The sequence below is a fragment of the Eriocheir sinensis genome, chromosome 65 (genome assembly GCF_024679095.1).
Source record: "Eriocheir sinensis breed Jianghai 21 chromosome 65, ASM2467909v1, whole genome shotgun sequence".
NCBI classification, from domain to species: Eukaryota; Metazoa; Arthropoda; class Malacostraca; order Decapoda; family Varunidae; genus Eriocheir; species Eriocheir sinensis.
This window is the reverse complement of record NC_066573.1, coordinates 9,014,943-9,035,592: the sequence shown is the minus strand read 5'-3', so window position 1 is coordinate 9,035,592 and position 20,650 is coordinate 9,014,943. Positions and strand designations below refer to the sequence as shown.

The following is a 20,650-nucleotide window of genomic DNA, read 5'->3' as shown; positions in this document are numbered from 1 at the left end:
TAAGTGAGATGAACACATTAAACATAAGTCGGTCTGTTAAAGAAGAAAAATAATGGTGTGGGCGCCGATTAGCCTCCACAGCCACGCCCCGACGACCGCTTCGCCTCCATACCAAACACAACACCTGGCCGGCCGGCATTCACTGCCCCCTGCTCGGTATTCCCCAGCAACCTGCCCGTGCCGAGATAACTCGTTTTTATCAGGGGCTCTGTGCACAAATAATTGGTCGAGCGAGTACACTGAAGATCGAGACGTACAAGGGGTACTGACGGTTTATAATGACTGGTGTGTGAGTAGCAGTGAGTGCGTCCCCCGGCACGCCGAGGCCGAGGGAGGAAGCACGAGGCCTTCCACTCGCCCGGCTGAAGAATGCCAACACCCGAGGCGTCACGGGCCGCGGCGAGGCTTTGCAATGCACTTAAGCAGTGATGCGCCGCGTGTTTGCGTTGCGGCGAGACGCTGAGCAGCACCGCCGCGGGTCCTTGCCGGCGAGGCGTCGCTGGCGTGGTGTTGCTGCCCACCGTCTTCCCCTTCCTCACCGGACCAACTTCAGCCCCCAGTCTCACCGCAGAAACTCAAAAAAGAGGGAGAGAAAGGGAGAGTAGGAGAGGGAGAAAAAACAATGCTGAGCTGCTGGGAGAGGCGGCACCAGGCAGGAACAAGGAGCGAAGGTTGAGGCTCCGGCGTCCTGCAGAAGGACTCCGACCACTACGTCCCGGTCGTTCTTGCGCCGCGGGAACAATGGCCGCGTCGCAGCCGCCCCAGCACAATGCCGGCGACGAGAACAAAGCCAAATTAAAAAGAGAACCCTGACAAGGGGGAGCCACGTACGGCCGCGCCCTCAATGAGACCTCCTCCTCGACGACGCGGTGCTCCCAGGCCCGGCGAGGCGCCTCCTGCATCCCGCCGCGGGAAGAAAAGGTTGCTAGGCTTTTCCCCTCTTGGCTGCCGCCCCGCGACCCGCCGTGAGAACTCCCCTTTTCACCTGCCCTCCCCCCTTCCAACCCCGAGGCTTTATCTGGCCCCCGCCCCCTACGCCTCCTACCCTGCTCCTACCCACACCCACTGCGCGCCCCGCCGGGAACTTGGGGCACGTCTGAAGGGGGAGGAGAGGTGGCTTTGATTGTGAGGAAATGGGGGGTGGGGGGACGGGGCCGGCTGGTGGGGGGCCACGCCACGGGTGCAGGTTAACGTATAGTGTCGGAGCCCCGCAATCAGTCACTCAGCACACCGAGTAGCGCATAATGACTCATTCCTGCATTGTCCGCCTCCCCAGCCTCTCGTGGCCCTGTGTTGGGGGCGCCCTGCCTGCCTCTTGTTGCCTCCTGACCACGCAGAAACAAGCTCCAGGGGCCTTGACCTTCGACGAGAGAGAGGGAGAAAGGCGGAGGGGGGGACGCCAAAGCCAGCCATAACTTCCCCTCGCTGGCCAGGTGATGTGAGGTGCTGTATGCGTTTTCCTCTTTTTTCTATAACTTTCTTCACTATTCTTTTTTCGGTCTGTTGCCTTTGAGTGTTGTGGGCTGCGTGATTACATGTATTCCGTTGTTGTGACGTCCCGTTCCTTGCTGGCCCGATAACTGCACGCCTAGCCATGTTTTGCGGCGCCGAGGAGGAGGAGGAGGAGGAAGGGGAAGTGAAAGGGGTGAGAAATATATAAAAGAATGAATGAGTTAATGAATGAATGAACGAATTTTAAGATAAGAAGAAGAAAAGGGGAAAAGAAGATGGTGAAAAAGAAGTGATTGGATAGAGGAAAGAATAGAAGGAGGAGGAAGTTCGAGATTAGAAGGACAAGAAGGAGGAGGAGGAGGATTTTCAGGATTAGAAGGACAAGGAGGAGGAGAAAGAAGGGAAAATGAAGGAGAAAAGAGAACGAGGGCGAAGGAGGAGGCGAAGGTGGGCAAGGAAGGGGGGGGGGCAGCACACCTGAGTCGCTGTCCAGGTGAGGAGTCGCGGCTCATTAAGCACTAATCCTGCCAGGTCACGGGGGGGAGAGAGAGAGAGAGAGAGAGAGAGAGAGAGAGAGAGAGAGAGAGAGAGAGAGAGAGAGAGAGAGAGAGAGAGAGAGAGAGAGAGAGAGAGAGAGAGAGAGAATGAGAATACTAAAAGGACGATATACACACACACACACACACACACACACACAATAACAGACGCAATTTTAAATACGAATAAACACACAAAACAAAGACAAGCAAATGGAAAGACACACACACACACACACACACACACACACACACACACACACACACACACACACACACACACACACGAAACAGAAAATAACAAATGGGGAAAATACAACACAATGGAAACTAAGATAATCCCCAACACGACCACGCCCCCCTCCCCCCCATGTGTCCCCGTGACCCCGAGGAGGCGCCTGGGGTCCCGCCGCTCCCCGGGGGTCACAGGTCACCTCTCCTCGCGGGGCAGCCTGGGAACTGACCCTCCACGAACATGAACCAAGAGGAGGAGGAGGAGGAGGAGGAGGAGAAAAAAAGAAGAAAAAGAGAATATAAGAAAATTGAGGAGGATGAAAAGAAAAAAAGAAGAGAAAAAGGAGGAGGATGAATAATAATAATAATAAGGGGGAGAATGAGGGAAGTGGAAAAAGACGAGGAAAGAAAAGGCAAAGAAGAGAGAGGAGTAAAAGAAGAAAAAGAGGAGATGAAGGAGGAAGAGGACGAATAATGACAATGAAAAGAAAAGTAGGAGGAGGAGGAGGAGGAGGAGAAAAAAATATAGGATAGGCAAAACATACGAATTAGCAAAATCTGCCCAAAGGAAAAATATAAAAACAAAAAACGAACGTAGCAATTTATAGGAGCAGTGAGTAGCGGGCTTTTTTCCATTATTGTTTCCTTTTTCTTGCCCTTGAGCTGTTTCCTCTGCTGTAAAAAAAACCACTCTTAGAATTATCATATTGGCACTCACAACATGACTGCCAAGCCTGTGCCACTCATCCTTCACTCTATTGGTAAACGAATTCTTGCATCTATGTCCTTGTTGAATCAATGAACATGAAAGAAAAAAAGAGAAGAGAAAGAGAGAGAGGGAGAAAAGAGAGGAAAAGAGAGAGACAGGACCGGCGTACCCCAGGGGGCTTACTGGTGACACAGAATAAAGCCAGAATGACCCAAACCACTCCGCGCCCCCGCCCCCCCGCCGCCCCCCACCCCCGGTAATTAAGGCCCCCCCGGACGCTAATAACAGAGTGGGAGGCGCGGCGTCCACTCCCTGATGGACGACCCGCCTGACCCCGCTGCAGGACCGCCCCCGACCCCCAGACACGTCCCTCCCCCTCCCCCTCCTCCTTCTCCTCCTCCTCCTCGACCCTCTCTGCCCTTCATTCCTTACCTCCTCCTCCTCCTCCTCCTCTAGTTTCTCTCCTCCTCCTCCTCCTCTGGTTTCTTTTTCCTCCCTCCTCCTCCTTCTCCTCCTTCTCCCGTATCTGCGTAAGGACGTTTTCAAGAGGAGGAGATCAAAGGTCAACTTCACGTCTTCGCCTGTTGGTTCCTGACGAAGAGGGAGAGAGAGAGGGGTGGAGAGAGAGGGGGGGGGGAGGGGGAGGGATGGACAGCCAGTACGTCACGCCCCAGGTAGGCTCCATGTCGCCCCGCCCCGCCCCACCCCAGCCCCGGCCCCGTCCGCCCCTCAAAACACCCATACCTTTAAAATAGGCCTAGAGTGGTATGCAGGTCCCGTAATGAGAAAATCTTACACACACACACACACACACACACACACACACACACACACACACACACCTGCATCTCCGCCCCTGTCTCATTCACTGCATACTCCTCCCCCCTCCTCCTCCTCCTCCTCCCATCTGTTGTCCTTATTCTGTTGTTTCCTCCTCCTCCTCCTCCTCCTCCTCCCTCTTCCTTGTGTCCCTCCTCTTCCTCCTATTCTTCTTTCTGCACGCCTCTCATCCCTTCCCTTCCTGTCTTCACTCCTCTGGCCATGGAAGGACAAGAGGAGGAGGAGGAGGAGGAGGAGGACGACGAGAAAGAGAGAGGGGCGATGGTAGAAGAGGCACAGACAAAAATTGATAAAAACGAAGATGAAAAGAGAAAAATAAAAGAAAAGAGAAGCAATAATCACGTAAAAGCTAGAAGGAGAAGAGAGAAGAGAAGGAAGAGAAGCAGAAAGAGGAGAAAGGTAGAACAGAAAGGAAGGATGGAAAGAAATAGCGAGAGAGAGGAAGAAAGGAAGGGAGAGAAGTAGACAGAAAGGAAGAGATAGAAGGAAACAGCAAGAGGAGAGGAAGGAAGGAGAGGTAGACAGGAGGAGAGGTAGACAGGGTAAAGGTAGACAGAGAGGAGAGGAAGGAAAGGTAGACAGGAGGAAAGCCAAATCAGAAAGAAGGAATAAGAAGAGAAACGAGGAGGAAAGAAGAGTAGGAGGAAAGGTAGATAGAGAAGAGGAAGGAAGGAGAGGTAGACAGAGAGGAGAGGAAGAAAAGGTAGACAGGAGGAAAGGCAAATCAGAAAGAAGGAATAAGAAGAGAAAAAAGGAGGAAAGAAACGGTAGAAGGAAAGGTAGACACAGGAGAGAAAGAAAGGAGAGGTAGATAAAGCGGTAGAGATAGAGAGGCGGGATAGAAGGAGCGGGGCATATAAAAAAAAAGGAGAGACCTTTGACATGACAATAATGAATCTTTAAAACTTTTGTTCCCCCGGGCGGTCTGGCTGCCTAAGATCAGATTACTGCGCCCGGCCCGCCAGCCCCAAAACAGTGAAGGGCGCGCATAACATTCCTCCTCTTCAATGCGGCCTTCGGGAGGAGCGAGGGGGGTTGAGGAGAAGGGGGCGCTGGCTATGGTTGAGTCTATGGCTGGTTAGTGTTCCGGTTGACGAGTGAACTGGGTAGCTACTGGGGATGGTTGTGATTCTGGTTGGTTAATAGACTGGTTATCTGTATGGTTGATTATGGCTGGTTATGGCTGTTTGTCTCGTGGCTATGGCAAGATATATGAAGACCAAGAAAAAGCCATAAACTGAGACTGCGGGCTGATTTTGGGGTCTTGTGAGGGACTTAAAGGTTGCTATGGCTGTCTGACTGGTCTTCGGGTCTGCTAAAAGTTATGAAGCCCTAGGAACAGAGTATACTATAATCTCTTAACTTGGTGGCTGCGGGGGTCATGTTTCTTAGGTTAGGTTAGGTTAGGTTAGGTTAAAGGCCCCTCTAAGTAAACTAATGAGAAGGAATCATCACTCACGCAAACCATTTCATAAGATATATCAATGCATGTGTGATCAGTTTATGCATCATCTATTTTTGGGGGTTTATATTATGGGAGAAATTTGGCCCATCGCTGGTACACGGTAAAGCCGCAAATTTGGCCCATCGCTGGTACACGGTAAAGCCGCAAATTTGGCCTGGCGCTGCTACCGGGTTAATAGGAAGGAGCGAAGGAACTGAGTATACTAGGAGGGAACATAGGAATAGAATATATCATAGGAACAGACTATACGAAGCAGGAACGTAGGGAATGGCATAAGAATAGAAAATACTAAACATTGTGTGGTGGGGTCTAAAAAGAGGTCTCCGAGGGTCTGAAAGAGGTCGTGAGCGCTCAGTAAAGGTCGTTATTGGCTTATTAGTAGGTCTGGGAGGTGTTATGAAGGTAAGGGGAACAAAAAAAAAAGGTGAACGATGAAAGGGTCGGAAGGTAACCAGATGACGGGTGCCGCTGCTGCTGGCGATGACGGCGAGGCTGTATAGAGGCAATAGAGCGCACACCTGGGCCGCCGTGACAGGTAACGAGCGGCGCATGAGCAAAGGATGTGACAGGTAAAGGGAAGGAACTCAATTAGGCGGTTGAAAACGACATACAAGAAAGTTTTGAGTTAGAGTTCAGGTTTGATGACTAAAACACGATACATGCACGATAGAAGGGAGGGAAGGAGGGGAGGAAGAAGAAGGTTGGGGAAAGAGCAAAGGGAGAGTGTTAGATACAGTTAGAAGTAAAGATTAGCAGGAAAGTTTTGAGTTAGTTTAGAGCTCAGATTTGATGACTAAAACACGATACATGCACGATAGAAGGGAGGGAAGGAGGGGAGGAAGAAGAAGGCTGGGGAAAGAGCAAAGGGAGAGTGTTAGATAAAGTAAGAAGTAAAGATTAGCAGGAAAGTTGTGAGTTAGTTTAGAGCTCAGATTTGATGACTAAAACACGATACATGCACGATAGAAGGGAGGGAAGGAGGGGAGAAAGAAGAAGGCTGGGGAAAGAGTAAAAGATAAGGGGTAGAAGAGCGTGAAGGCGTAATGTAAGGAAAGACTCTCAATTAGCAAGTGGAGATAGAGAAATGCAGGAAGGAAGGAGCTAGTTAAGAGTTGATACATATTTGATGAGAACACGACAGGAGGAAGGAATAAAAGGGGATAGGGAGGAGGAGGAGGAGGAGGAGGAGGAGGCTGGGAAAAGAGCAGAAGGGTAAAGGGTAGAACAGGGTGAAGCAGGGCAGGGTAGGGTGGCACAGGAAAGGGTATACAGGGCAGGACAGGGAGAGAATGGGTAATATACGTTGGAGTGGAGGTGAAGGAAGGCCAGGGGAGGGCAGGGCACCGTCTCATTGTACTTTCCTTATCCGATTAAGCTCTGGTTCCGACATGCCAGTTTCCCAGGTCCGGGGCGGGGCAGGGCGGGGCGGGACAAAGGTCAGGGCGGGTGGCCGTGTCCTGCAGTGCCTCGAGGCCTGTGAATCTTCGCCTCATTTGCATACTAAGCGGCGAGGAGGGCGTGGCGGGTGACCGGGGCGAGGGAAGGAGGGCGGGTGGAAGGGCCGGAGACGCAGGGAAGGAAAGAACAGAGGAGCGAGAGAGAGGAGCGGGTATAGTTACATTAGGCTGCAGGGAGAATGTAAGGGGATGGAAGGTGACAGGGGATGAAGAGAGAGAGAGAGAGAGAGAGAGAGAGAGAGAGAGAGAGAGAGAGAGAGAGAGAGAGAGAGAGAGAGAGAGAGAGAGAGAGAGAGAGAGAGAGAGAGAGAGAGAGAGAGAGAGAGAGAGAGAGAGAGAGAGAGAGAGAGAGAGAGAGAGAGAGAGAGAGAGAGAGAGAGAGAGAGAGAGAGAGAGAGAGAGAGAGAGAGAGAGAGAGAGAGAGAGAGAGAGAGAGAGAGAGAGAGAGAGAGAGAGAGAGAGAGAGAGAGAGAGAGAGAGAGAGAGAGAGAGAGAGAGAGAGAGAGAGAGAGAGAGAGAGAGAGAGAGAGAGAGAGAGAGAGAGAGAGAGAGAGAGAGAGAGAGAGAGAGAGAGAGAGAGAGAGAGAGAGAGAGAGAGAGAGAGAGAGAGAGAGAGAGAGAGAGAGGCAAAACAGGGTAAAGAAGATGGAAGAAGGAGAGTGTGGGAGGAGGAGAGGGTGAGGGAGGAGGGGGAGGAAGGAGCGCAAGGGAGGGCCATATATATTCCATGTGCCATACTGACCATTTCTGGGACACCGCCTAGGGACATGGAAGGCCTCGGACTGCCTGCCTGCCTGCCTGCCTGCCTGGACCTGCCCTTTGCCCATAAGACACTCCTGACGCGGGGGGGGGGGAAGGGGGCAGGAGAGGTTTGGGAAGAGGGGGTAGGGGTAGGGCAGGGAGGGAAAGGTGGGGTTTGGGAGGTAGGGATAGACTCGAAGGGGTGGGGAAGGTGTTATGGGAGGGGGCAGGGAGGGGAAGGAGGGGTTCTGGAGGGGGGGAAGGGAGGATTCAGGGAGGGGTTATAGGGTCATGGGGCGCTCTCTCCCTCTCTCTCCCTCTTTCTCTCTCTCTCTTTAGGGCAGAGGGGGGCGGACGGGGAGCAAGGGGTAAGGGGGGTAGGGGGGGTAAGGGGGCGTGTGAGAAGCTTCAGAAATAATGAAGTACTCAAGACAGAAATGCTTTTGAGGAAGACAGCGAGCGATCCGGGCCGTCACAACACCTGGCTGGGGGGGAGGAGGAAGAGGAAGAGGAGGAGGAGGAGGAGGAGGAGGAAGAGTTAAGAGGAAGGGATGAGGAGTGAAAGAATATGTGAGATAATTATGGAATGGGAGATGGATGGATGGATGGAGAGAAAGGAAGGGAAAGAGAGGAAAGGGAAGGAGAGAGAGAGAGAGAGAGAGAGAGAGAGAGAGAGAGAGAGAGAGAGAGAGAGAGAGAGAGAGAGAGAGAGAGAGAGAGAGAGAGAGAGAGAGAGAGAGAGAGAGAGAGAGAGAGAGAGAGAGAGAGAGAGAGAGAGAGAGAGAGAGAGAGAGAGAGAGGAAAAGTGAGGGAGAGAGGAAAAAAAAGTGAAAAGGGGAGGAGGAAAAGATGAAAAAGGGAAGAATAGATAAGAGAAAAAACAAAATGAAAAAAGGAAAATTGGAGAAAATGAAGGAAAGGAAAAAGGTGGGAAATGAAAAAAAGAGGAAAATGGGAAAATTAATTAGGAAAGAATAAGGAAAAAAAGAAAAAAATTAGATAGTAATGAGACACTTAAGAGAAAGAAAAGGAGAGGGAAAGTGAGAGAGAATAGGGAAAGAGGAAGGAAGGGAGGAAAGAAGGAAGGAGGGAGGGAAAGGGAGAGAAGGGAGGGAGAGAGGGAGGAAAAATATTGGCCTCTAAAACCTTTCCGTCAAAATAAACTACTCTCTCTCTTCTCTTCCTCCTCCTCCTCCTCTTCCTCCTCCCCTCTTCCTCCTCCTCCTCCATCACTCAATGCATCACCACCATAAGCTAACTCCTCCCTCCCCACCCCCTTCTCTCTCTCTCTCTCTCTCTCTCTCTCTCTCTCTCTCTCTCTCTCTCTCTCTCTCTCTCTGACGTTCCTTTCTCTCAACCCCTTCCTCTCACTCCTGTCATCCTCTCTTCTCTCTCCTCCTCCTCCTCCTCCTCCTCTGTCCTTTCCTCCTTCACAAGTGCATCAGATAAGAGAGAGGAAAGCCACGGAAGCCATCAGAAGAGAGAGAGAGAGAGAGAGAGAGAGAGAGAGAGAGAGAGAGAGAGAGAGAGAGAGAGAGAGAGAGAGAGAGAGAGAGAGAGAGAGAGAGAGAGAGAGAGAGAGAGAGAGAGAGAGAGAGAGAGAGAGCATCCTCCCATAGCCTGCGACGTAATATAACAAGTGGGGTGTTTACCAAATACTCCGAGACCGACAAAGACTCTTCTATGTGAGACCCGGCGGTAGCTTACGGAGGAGGAGGGGGAGGAGGAGGAAGAGGAAGAAGAGGAAGAAGAAGACTAGAAAGAGTGATCCATAGACGAAAGAAGAGATGGAAGAGAGGAAAAGAAGGATGACGGGGTAGGAGGAGGAGGGAGAGGAAGAGGGAGAGGAAGGGAAGGGAGGGAGAGATGATGAGCCCAGAGGAAGAGTTATGAGAGGAATAGATTCTGAGGGAAAGAGGGAGTGAGAGGAGGAAAAGGATATGGGAGAGGAAGGGGAGAGGAGGAGGAGGAGGAGGAGGAGGAGCAGAAGTATGAGGAAGAAGAAGAAAACAAACAAGAAGTGGATGAAGATATGGAAGAGGAAGGAGTAGGAGATTGAGGAGGAGGAGGAGGAAAAAGAGGAGGACGAAGATGAGAAACGGAAAGAGGAGGAAGAAAAGGGAAAACAAGACATGGAAAAGAAGAAGAGGAGAAGAAGAAGAAGAAAAGGAGTCAGAAGGGTTTCAAGAAGAGGAAGATGACATATAAAAGAAAAAAAATAGCAAAAGGAAAACAAGAGGAAGAAGAGGAAGAAGAAGAAGGGGAAGAAGACCTTGTTATGACGATTGAGGAGGAGGGGGAAGAAGAGGCGAGCCGAAAACACAGACAGACAGACAGACAGACAGGAGGAACAAGAAGAAGAATAGCTTGTCTTAACGATGCGCTGCGCTGCCTTCAGGAGACTCAGACCTCGACATGACCAGTACACGAAGAAGGGGAAGGAAAAAAAGAAAAGAAAAAACGTAAATAATGAAGGGATGAAATAACGAAGGAAAAAATAAATAATAATCTCGTCAAACCAAAACAAAGAAGAGAAAGAAAGAAATGAGAAGAAGAATGAATGAATGAATGAGTGACCCTGAGACTTGAGGAGGAGGAGGAGGAGGAGGAGGAGGAGGAAAGGGAAGTCTCTGCACCGGAAGTGAAGAGAGGGAGGAGGTCAGTTGGACATGTAGATATTCCTCCTCCTCCTCCTCCTCCTCCTCCTCCTCTTCCTCCTCTTCCTCCTCCTCCGATGAAAATATAGTCAGAGAGAGAGAGAGAGAGAGAGAGAGAGAGAGAGAGAGAGAGAGAGAGAGAGAGAGAGAGAGAGAGAGAGAGAGAGAGAGAGAGAGAGAGAGAGAGAGAGAGAGAGAGAGAGAGAGAGAGAGAGAGAGAGAGAGAGAGAGAGAGAGAGAGAGAGAGAGAGGTTACGAAAAGAATGAAGGAGATGAGAGAGGAAAAATAATCGAGAGGAATGGAGAGAAAAAGTGTGATTGAGGAGGAGGAAGAAGAGGAGGAGGGGGAGGAAGAGAAGGAAGAGGAAGAAGAAACAAGGAGGAAGAGGAGGAGGAGGAGGAGGAGGAGGAAAGGGATGAGGAGGAAAACCATCTACAGAAAAAAGGAAAAAAAACAAAAGAGGGGTCGAGGAGGAAGAGGAAGAGGTCAGGGAGGAGAGAGAGAAAGAGAGTGAGAGAGGTCAGGGTGGGGGGGAGGTCAGGGAGGGGGAGGGGGGGGGGTAGTGTGTCACCAACTCTGAGCCAATTAGTCTGTGTCTGTGTCCACTTTGAGACCACCGTCTTGACCACAGCTTCCCCCCCCCTCCCCCCCCACCCCCCATGATGACCCCCCCCGACCCCCCCTACTGACCCTCATCACCCCCTCATCCTCGTCTTCTTTTGCCTTTTCCTTCTACAGTCACTCCCTCGCCTTCCTCCTCTCTCTCCCTCCCTCCCTTTCTCTCTCTCTCCCATACCTTCCCTAAGCCTTCTCCCTCCCTTTCTCTCCCTCCCTCCCATACATTCTTGGCGCCAAAACTTTCCCGCTAAAAAGTTCCCGCCAAAAAAAAGGAAGGAAAAAATTGCCGTCCTTTCCGAAAATAAGAGAAAAAACACAAAAAAAGAAGAATGTGAGGAATTTTGAGGTGCTTGAGAGAGAGAGAGAGAGAGAGAGAGAGAGAGAGAGAGAGAGAGAGAGAGAGAGAGAGAGAGAGAGAGATATGGGATGCTGAGAGGTGCGTTAAGATGCTGAAAGGAAAGGAAAAGAAGGAAGAGGAGAAGGAGCAGGAGGAGAAGGGCTTATGAAGGAGGAGGCGAGGAGAAGAACGAGAAGGAGAAAAAGAGGAGGTGGAGGAGGAGGATAAGGGCTGACGGAGGAGGAGGAGGAGGAGAAGGAGGAGGAGGAGGAGGAAGAGGAGGTGAAATATCGCCACTTTCTCGAAAATAGACAAAGTTAATGGGCCGAAGCTGTTGGTGGGGCGGTAATGATGGGAAGGGAGGGAGGTTACTTATGCTAGTGGCGGAATTCCTAAAAAAAGAGGAAGAGAAAAAAGGGAGGAGGAAAGCATCGCAGTAATAAGGAGATGCTAGACGAGGAGGAGGAGGAGGAGGAGGTTAGAAGCAAAGAAAGAACTATGTTATTCTCTCCTCTCTCTCTCTCTCTCTCTCTCTCTGCTCTTCCCACGCCCATGTTAACACACACACACACACACACACACACACACACACACACACACACACACACACACAAGATGATGTTTAGCACTCACGGGACCACTCACTCACTCCCCCCTTCCCCCCTCCTTCTCTCTCCCCTTCTTCCCCTTCATTCCCCAACTTCCCCTCCTCCTCCTCCTTTGCCTCCAAGAATCTTCAAAGAAATCCCTCCATCTATTACCTCATTTCCTCCCTACCTCCTCCTCCTCCTCCTCCTCCTCCTCCTCCTCCTCCTCCTCCTACTCTTCCTCTTCCTCCTCCTCCTCCCTAACAGGCGCCCCGTGGGGAAGGCGACGACCAACCCGCTGCGTGATAAGAAGGTTTTTATTTTGTCGGAGTTTGATTGGGAAGATAAAGATTGGGAGGCGAGAGCGAGAGCGAGAGAGAGAGAGAGAGAGAGAGAGAGAGAGAGAGAGAGAGAGAGAGAGAGAGAGAGAGAGAGAGAGAGAGAGAGAGAGAGAGAGAGAATTAGGTAGGCCTCAGGGTGAAAAAAAAGAGAAAAGGAGAGAAAAAATATTAGGGACTATCTGCGCGGATAAGAGAAAGGGAGAGGGAGAGAAAGGGAGGAAGGGAGGAAGAGGAGGGAGGGAGGGAGAGGAACAATAAAAAAGGGAAGGAAACAAGAGGAAACCGGAGTAACTGTGACCTTCTAGCGCCTCTTCCTCTTCCTCTTCCTTTTCCTTCCCAGACAATGAAAGGAATTTCCGACGAACACGAAAAAAAAAAAAATAATAATAATGATGAAGAAATGATAACAATAACAATAACAACAACAACAACAACAACAACAAGAGGTAACGCAGACGAAGCTGTTAATATATAAAAAAAGAATATACTCAAAGAAGGAAAAAAATAACAGGAAAAATAAAAACGTGAGGGAAACGTTCTCTGGGTGAAAGAATGTCGGTTTCGTGTTTTTTTTTTTTTTTTGTATAAGGACGCAGTTAGGAAAATTATGCGCCCCCTCCCTCCCTCCCTCTCATCCTCTCTCCCTTTTTACTTTCTCCTTCTCTCCCTGCATCCTTGTCTCCCTCCTTTCCCTCTCTTTCAATCTCTTTCCTCCCTCCTCCTCCTTCTTCTTCTTCTCATTCTTCTTCTTGTTCTTGTTCTTGTTCTTCTTCTTCTTCTTCTTCTTCTTCTTCTTCTTCTTTTTCTTCTTCTTCTCCTTCTTCTTCTTCTTCTTCTCCTTCTTCTTCTTCTTCTTCTCCTTCAATCTCTCATTCCTTCTTATCTGCTTCATTTTCACTCGCTTTCTTTTCTCCCTCTCTTCCTCTCTCATTCTCTCTTCTCTCCCTCCTCCATTTCCCTTCTCTCTTTTCTCTCCTTCCCTCCTCCGATATGTTCTTTCTCTCCTCTCCATTCTCTCTTTCTCTTTCTTTCTTCGCTTCTCGACTTCTTTCATTCTGTCTTTTGGTATATATGTTAAAGAAATATGCCAAGGAGGGTGAAATGGGTCTCTCTCTCTCTCTCTCTTCGCCCTCATGTGTGTATTGGGGTCTCAAGTTAATGTCTTCAAGCAATACAAACGGTCACTTACTTCTTGACCGTCCCCTCTCACCTCTCTCTCTCTTGACACCCTTTCTAAACCCTCCATTCTCTTCGCCTTCCTCCCAGCACTCACCTCACACCCGTTCCTCTCCCTCCCTCTCCCTTCCTCTCTCCCTTTTTCAGACGCATTAACCTCTCACAGGACGATTGAATAACCCCTCCCTCTCTCCCTTGCTCTCTCTTTCTCTCTCATCACCTCCACCTGGCTCTAATGCACCTAAGACTCCCTCCCTTCGACCTCTCCCCCTCTCCTCTCTCTCTGTACCTCTCTCTCTCCCTCCCCGGGTCGGCACTGCGCTCCGTAATGCCCAGCTGAAATGACATGCGGGTCACCACAATGAAAGGCTCAGCGGTGTTTGGGGGTACTAATGCATTTCTGTACCCCTTGTGTAGGCCTTTGCTCGCTCTCTCTCTCTCTCCCTCTCTCTCTCTGCCTCTCTTTCTCTCTCCTCTTTCCTCCCCTCTCTCGCCTTTCTTTCCTTTCCCTTCCTTCCCATTCTCTAAGCTTCTCCTTCCCCTTTTCTTTTTCTTTTGTTTACTTTTTCTTTCCTGTTTCAATTCTTTCTTTCTATCTTTTCTTTGGTCTTTTTTTCCTTCTTTCCTGGTTTTGTTTCCTCTGTGTCTTTCTTTCCTCCGTTACTCTTCTTTCCTTTCCTCTCCTCCTCCTCCTCCTCCTCCTCTTCCCGTTCCTTCCTCCTCCTCCTCCTACCTGCCGCTCGCCACCTGTTGATGCATCGGCGCAACTGGTCCAGTGACGCCAGGTGTTATGTGCGGGCAGGTGTGACTGACTCTCTCTCTCTCTCTCTCTCTCATACATTACATCTTCCTCCTCACTAAATGGTCGATCACGAGAAAGTTTTACCTCCTCCTCCTCCTCCTCCTCCTCTTCCTTCCTCAAGCGTCCAGGTGTGTTATGGTACAGTTTCTGATAACCTCCTCCTCCTCCCCACCCATCATCCATGTATCTTCCCTCTTCCTCCTCCTCCTCCTCCTCCTCCACGCCCATCGCTTACCTCCGCCCCCGCCCATACGTCCTCCATCTCCATTTTCCTTACGTTTTCACGGTTGGCTTCGTTGTTATTATATATATTTCTTTTTCTTGCCCGAGGGAGGGCGAAACGAGCCGGCCTGACATCCTCTTATCCCTCCTCCTCCTCCTCCTCCTCCTCCTCCTTCTCCTCCTTCCTGTCTTTTCCTCCATTCAAAGTCACGTGTGTTCCTCCTCTTCCTCTTTCTTCCTCTCTCCTTCCTTTCCTCTTCTGTGTAATGTTATCATATTATCAAACGGATACTCTGAACTGCGCTATGTGTGTGTGTGTGTGTGTGTGTGTGTGTGTGTGTGTGTGTGTGTGTTTCTGAAGACCTCATTTCCTCTAAGTCATCATCATCGCTTTCCTTTTCCTCTTCCTCCTCCTCCTCCTCCTTCTCCTTCATCACCAGCACTTTCCCTTCCTTCCTCCTCTCCTTTCCCTCCCCCTCTCCGCCCCCCTTCACCTGGCCGCCCACACCCCCGCCCTCAGGTGAGATGCGCCCCAGATGGGTTCTCACGATACCCGGACAGGTAATGATCTCGCCTTTGGGCTCACACCTTTCCCTCACACCCCCTTGAACACGATGGTACGGGAGATAAGGAGATTGATAGATAGATAGATAGATTAGTAATTAGGTGTGTATAGAGAGATGGGGTGAGTAGATAGGTGACAAATTGATAGATTGGTAAGGTAGATAACGAGGTAGATAAATAGACTGATAAGTAACTAGGTGGGTATAAAGATAGATAAAATAGGTAGATAACTGACATATAGATAGATAGATAGGTAGATAGATAGATAAGTATAGGTAGAGTGTTACGTACGAGTAAATAGGGAGCGTAAGGTACACACACACACACACACACACACACACACACACACACACACACACACACACACACACACACACTTGAAGGCCACTGCTATAGAATCTTCCAGTATCGTTTATTGTTCTTTTTGTTCTTTTTTTTCTCTCCTTATGTAACTATTTTTTTTTCGAAGGCCAAATCAATTCAAATCAATTTACCCTCCATAAACTTTTTTTTTGGGGGATAAGTTACATTGACCTCTTCCTCCTCCTCCTCCTCCTCCTCCTCCTCCTCCTCCTCCTCTTAATCATTCTTCTCGTTTTTCTTTCCTATTTCTTCTTTACTTATTTTTCGTTATTTTTTCTACTTATTTTCTTCTCATTTTTTCGTCCTTTCTCCTTTTCATCAATTATCTTCCCTTTTTCTTCCTCATTCATCATCTTTTTTCACCTTCATTTTCCTCTTCTATTCCTCCTAATCTCCCTATTCATTGTTATCCTCCTCTTCTTTCTCCTAATCTCCCTATTCATTCTTATCCCCTTCTTCTTCCTCCTTATCTTCCTCTCTTCCTTCCTTCCTTTCGTGACGCGCGCCAAGTCAATAAAAAAAAAAAAAAAAAGGGATTTAGGACATAAATCTCAAGTGACCAGAAAAAAAAGAAAAAGGAAAAACAACAACAACAACAACAACAACCTGTGAAGAGACCGACAAGGTATTTCCGTTTAGGGTCTCGTGTTCGCGGAGAGAGAGAGAGAGAGAGAGAGAGAGAGAGAGAGAGAGAGAGAGAGAGAGAGAGAGAGAGAGAGAGAGAGAGAGAGAGAGAGAGAGAGAGAGCATATAAGATGACCCTTGGAATATATTATACCCTGAAGGAGAGAAAAAAGGCTTCGATGCTAAAATATGGACGTGGGAAAGTGAGGCTTGTTAGTGAGGTAAGGTAAGGTAAGGTAAGGTAAGGTAAGGTAAGGTAAGGTAAGGTAAGGTGAGGTAAGACGAGGTAAGTTTAAGAGGTATGTTTACAGAGGCTTGGCAAGGTAAGGCAAGGTATGTTTAAGTAAGGTAAGTTAAGGTAAGGTTATCTAAGGTAAGGTAAGGTTTAAAGGTGTCTGCTTATATAAAGAGGCTTGGGAAAGATTATTATGGAAGGGAGGGAGGAAGGAAGGAAGATACGACACACCGAAGGGAGGAATGATGTAAGGAAAGAAGGGGAAGGAAAAAAGATAAAATAAGGATGAGATGGGAAAAAAAAAGGAAAAGAAAATGAAGGGCAGCACGGGACAGCGAACGAAGGGAGAAAGGAAGGAAGGAGAGAAAAGGGGAAGGAGAAAAATAAAAAAGGGGAGGATAGGAAAGGACAACGAAGGGAGGAATGAAGAAGGGAAGGGAAAAGGAGAACGAGAAAAAGAAAAAAAAAGAAAAGGATGATGGGAAGGATAGGAAAAAAAAGAAAACTGGGAAAATGACAACAAAGGGAGGAAGGAAAGGAAAGAGAGGAAGGAGAAAAATAAAAAAAGAAACAGAAGGATGAAATGGGAAAAACAGGATGATGAAAAGAATAGGAAAAAGGAAAAAATGGGGAAAATGGCAACGAAGGAAGGGAGGAAAAAGGAAAAGGAGGAAGAAGAAGAAGAAAAAAAGGGAAAAAGGGCAAAGAAGGGAGGAAGGAAAGAACGAAGGAAGGAAGGAATGAAAAGAGGAAGGAGAAAAAAAGAAGGTTGATGTGAAATAAAAAAACGATGATAGGAAGGACAGGAAAAAGGAAAAGGGGAAAATGACAACGAAGAAAGGGAGGAAAAAGGAAAAAGAGGAAAAAGGAAAAAAAGAAAACGTTGATGTGAGAAAAAAAACGATGATGGATAAAAAAAAACGAGAAAAAAAAGGAGCAGGTAGTCGTGTCCTCGTGGTCTCGTTCTCGTTCTCGTTCTCGGCGCAGCGCAGGAACGAGGGGTTACGCGAGCCTTGAGACGGAGACAAAGAGAGACATCTGTGTTATATCTGGCAGGAGGGGAGGGGGGGAGGGGGGAGGGGGGACCAGCTGCCCTCTCTCCTCCTCCTCTCTTCCTCCTCTCCTTTCCTCTCTTTCTCCACCGCGGCATCTGGTCTCCTCCAACATCCTCCTTTACTAAACCCTCTTCCTCCTCCTCCTCCTCCTCCTCGGGTGTGGCCTCTTCCTTCCTTGTGTACGCTTCCTCCTCCTCCTCCTCCTCCTCCTGAGTCGCCGTTGGGAGGATCGGGTCGTTAATAAGCCGTCGGCGCCGTGGAGGTAATTGGCGTCTTCCCTGCAGCTGCCGCGACGCCGACAATGGCACGAAACACGACGCGACATTATGTAGCGAGCGGCTCTGCCTTCCCCGCGCGGCCTCCTCCTCTCGCCCCGTCGTCTTCCTCCTCCTCCTTGTTCTCCTCCTCTTCCCCCCACCCCTCTCCTCCCCGCCTCGCCCCGCCCCGCCGGCTGACACGCGCCGCCCCGCCCCGCAAAAACTCGAGGAGAACCTTACCCGCCCCAGGGACTCTCCAGCGCCAGCCAGCGGCGTGGAGGGGGCGAGGAGCGAGCCTGATACGCCCGGCGCCACACCCGGGACACATACGCCAGCTGTTACGCAGAATCTTTGGAAGACACGGGGCAGCTTTCCTCAAGACGGCCGGGAGGGGCTGGGGAGGGACGGGGCGAGGGGGGGGCTGGGGTGATGAGCTGGGCACGTGCCATATGGCCGACAAATGGACCCGTCCGGCCGCCGCTCACCACCGGGCGGAAGGTCGTAATTGCACCGCTTCTCCCACCAAATTACGCCGCCATCTTGTCTGCCTCGCTAATTAACAATAACGTATTCGCCTCGGGAGACACTGCGGCCGGGGGCGGCGCCTGCGGGGCACGGGCGGGGCGGGGCTGGCGGGACGCGGTGAGGCGGCAGGTTGGCCACTGTCACGGGGCCGCGCGAGCGTGTTGGTGACAGCGGGGCCGCGGGACCCTGACAGCGCCTCCGCCCGGAACTGAGGGATGGCGGCGCAGAGGCACTTTATGGCCGCCGCCTTGAAGGGGGACGGTGGGCGGCCCCCACGTGCTGGGCGCTGCGCCGCCGCCACGAGGCACCGCACATCCTGTGGCCGAGGGCCGGGAGGCGGGAGGGCGTGGAGGCCAGGCCGCCAAGCACAGGCCGCGGCCTCCCGCCGAGGCCCCAACACGCCCAGCCATAAATATCGGCGGTTCCTTCGGCTCCTTCCCACAACCCTTTCCCCGGCCGCTATATTACCCTGTCCACTAAACACCCGCAGGGACCCTCCTTCCCCTCATTGCTTCCCGCCTTCGCCTCGTTTCAAGCATCCTATTTGTTTCTCTTGGACCATTTTTCTCTCCGCTTACGCCTCGTCTCGCCTCTCCTCGCCTCGCCGCGCCCCGCCCCGCCCCGCCTGGCGCCGCCTCTCTCGCCAACTATCACGGTATCCAAGAATTCCTGGACACACTATCGCCGCCGACGCCTTCCGCCACCCGGCTATCGCCTTCCCTCCTTTCTCACACTCGCGCCGGGCTAATCAACTTTATTCTTGGAAGACTAATCAATCTTCCTCTGGTCTCCTTCCGCCTGTCTCAACCAAGAACTCCGTGTCTGCATGGCTCCCAGCACCCCTCCAGTCCCGTGTGTGGCTCCCACGTCACCCCTGCCGCCCCTCCACCACACAGGCAGCCCGCTCTCCCACAGGTGGTCGCGGCCCCTGGTGTCCCGCAGCTGGCTCAGGAATCCTCGGTCACCACTAAGGAAACAAGTCATATTTCTTCCTTGTCCTTCGCCACCTCTTGGACACGCTGCCACCCGTGTCTCCTCCCCCCTCCCTTCCTCCCTCCCAGCCTCAACCGTTCCGTCCTGAGATTTTAGGACTTCATTACCTTTGACACCTGGACCACACACACACACACACACACACACACACACACACACACACACACGGAAGATTTGCTGTCCTGAGTAAAAGAATCGTCCTGGTCGTAATCTAATCGAGGCCTTTACGAAATTTTTAACCTTACGAACTGGAAACACAAGGGCGAGAGTGGCGTGACGGGGGAGGTGGAGGGGGAGGGGGGAGGATTCGGTGGGCACGAGCTGTCTTAAGAGAGTCATTAGAGGAGAGAGAGGGAGGGAGGGAGGGAGGGAGAGAAGATGGAGGAGACAGGGAAAAAATAATAAAAATCCGTGTGAAAAATGTTAAGACCACTTGAAAGGCAATGAGGAAGAGATGGAGAAAGTGAGGTATGGGCGGCGGTAATGGCGGGGGCGGCGGCGGAGGCGGCGGTGGTGATGGTAATGGAGGTGATAGCGGTGTTAAATGGTAATTGTAATGGTGGCGGCGGTGATTGTATGGGCTTAATGGTAGTGGTGGTGGTGGTGATGACATTGGTGGTGGTGGTGGTGGTGATGACATTGGTGGTGGTGGTGGTGATGTATTAAGTGGTCCTACAGGTGGTGGTGGTGGTGGTGTAGAGATAAGATGAAGTGATGCTGGTGGTGGTGTTGGTGTTGGTGGTGGTGGTGATGATGGTGGTGATGATGGTGGTGGTGGTGGTGATGATGGTGGTGGTGGTGGTGATGATGGTGGTGGTGATGATGGTGGTGGTGGTGGTGATGATGGTGGTGGTGGTGGTGGTGATGATGGTGGTGGTGGTGATGGTGGTGGTGGTGGTGGTGGTGTCCAGTGTCCCCGCCATCCATTCATCACCAAATGCTACCTAATCTTATGCAGAGAGATTTAAACCCTACATGCTGGTTCCTCCTTCCCCCCTCCAATCCTCCTCCACCTCCATTTTTCCTCCACCCCCTGACCTCCATCTCTCCTTACTCTCAAACAACTTATCTTATTCCTCCTCCTCCTCCTCCTCCTCCTCCTCCTCCTCCCGCACGTTTCCCAATTATTGTAATGGGGAGGATAAAGTACGATAGTTTCAAGGTGAACCAAAAGACGCCCAGTACCCCATTTTTCTTCGTACCCGAGGATAGACTATTTCAATTTTCACACGCTTCGTTTTTCTCCTCCTCCTCCTCCTCCTCCATTCTTCCTCCTCTTCTTACTGTTCCTCTTTTTCCTGTTTATTCAATCGCTTATTCTTAATCCTTGTTCTCCTGTTTCCCTTCTTCTTCACTCTTCTCTTCCTCCTCCTCCTCTTCTTCCTTCTCCTCCTCCTCCTCTTCGTTCCTCCTTTTCCTCTTCATTCAATCTCTTATCCTTCATCCTTGTTCTCCTGTTTCTCCTCTTCTTCATTCTTCTCTTCCTCCTCCTCTTCTTCCTTCTTCTGTTCCTCATCCTCTTCCACTTTATCCTTCCATCCACTATAGTTAACCTCTCCTCCTTCTCGCTCTTTTCTTTTTTTTATTCTGTTCCTCTTCCTCCTCTTCCTCTTTATCCTTCCACTCTTCATCCACTAGAAAACAACAGCCTATTACTCTCCCTCCTCCTCCTCCTCCTCCTCCTCCTCCTCCTCCTTTTCTTCCTCATTCTCTCCTCGTCCTCCTCCTCCTCTACTCCCGTATCACGCTATGCACCCCTGCCAGCCTGCGCCCCTCCCTCCCTCCCTCCCCTTCCCTTCTCCTCTTTCCCCCTCCGCCCCCCCGGCCCCCCGGCCCCCCCCCCCCTTCCCAAGATCACA

General features: G+C 50.7%; 1 protein-coding gene across 2 annotated transcripts in view; it reads right to left on the bottom strand.

Moving 5' to 3' along the window:
* LOC126987598 (G1/S-specific cyclin-D2-like) overlaps positions 1–20,650 on the bottom strand; it is a 75,272-nt gene that overhangs the window by 10,664 nt on the left and 43,958 nt on the right. The window lies entirely within an intron of this gene.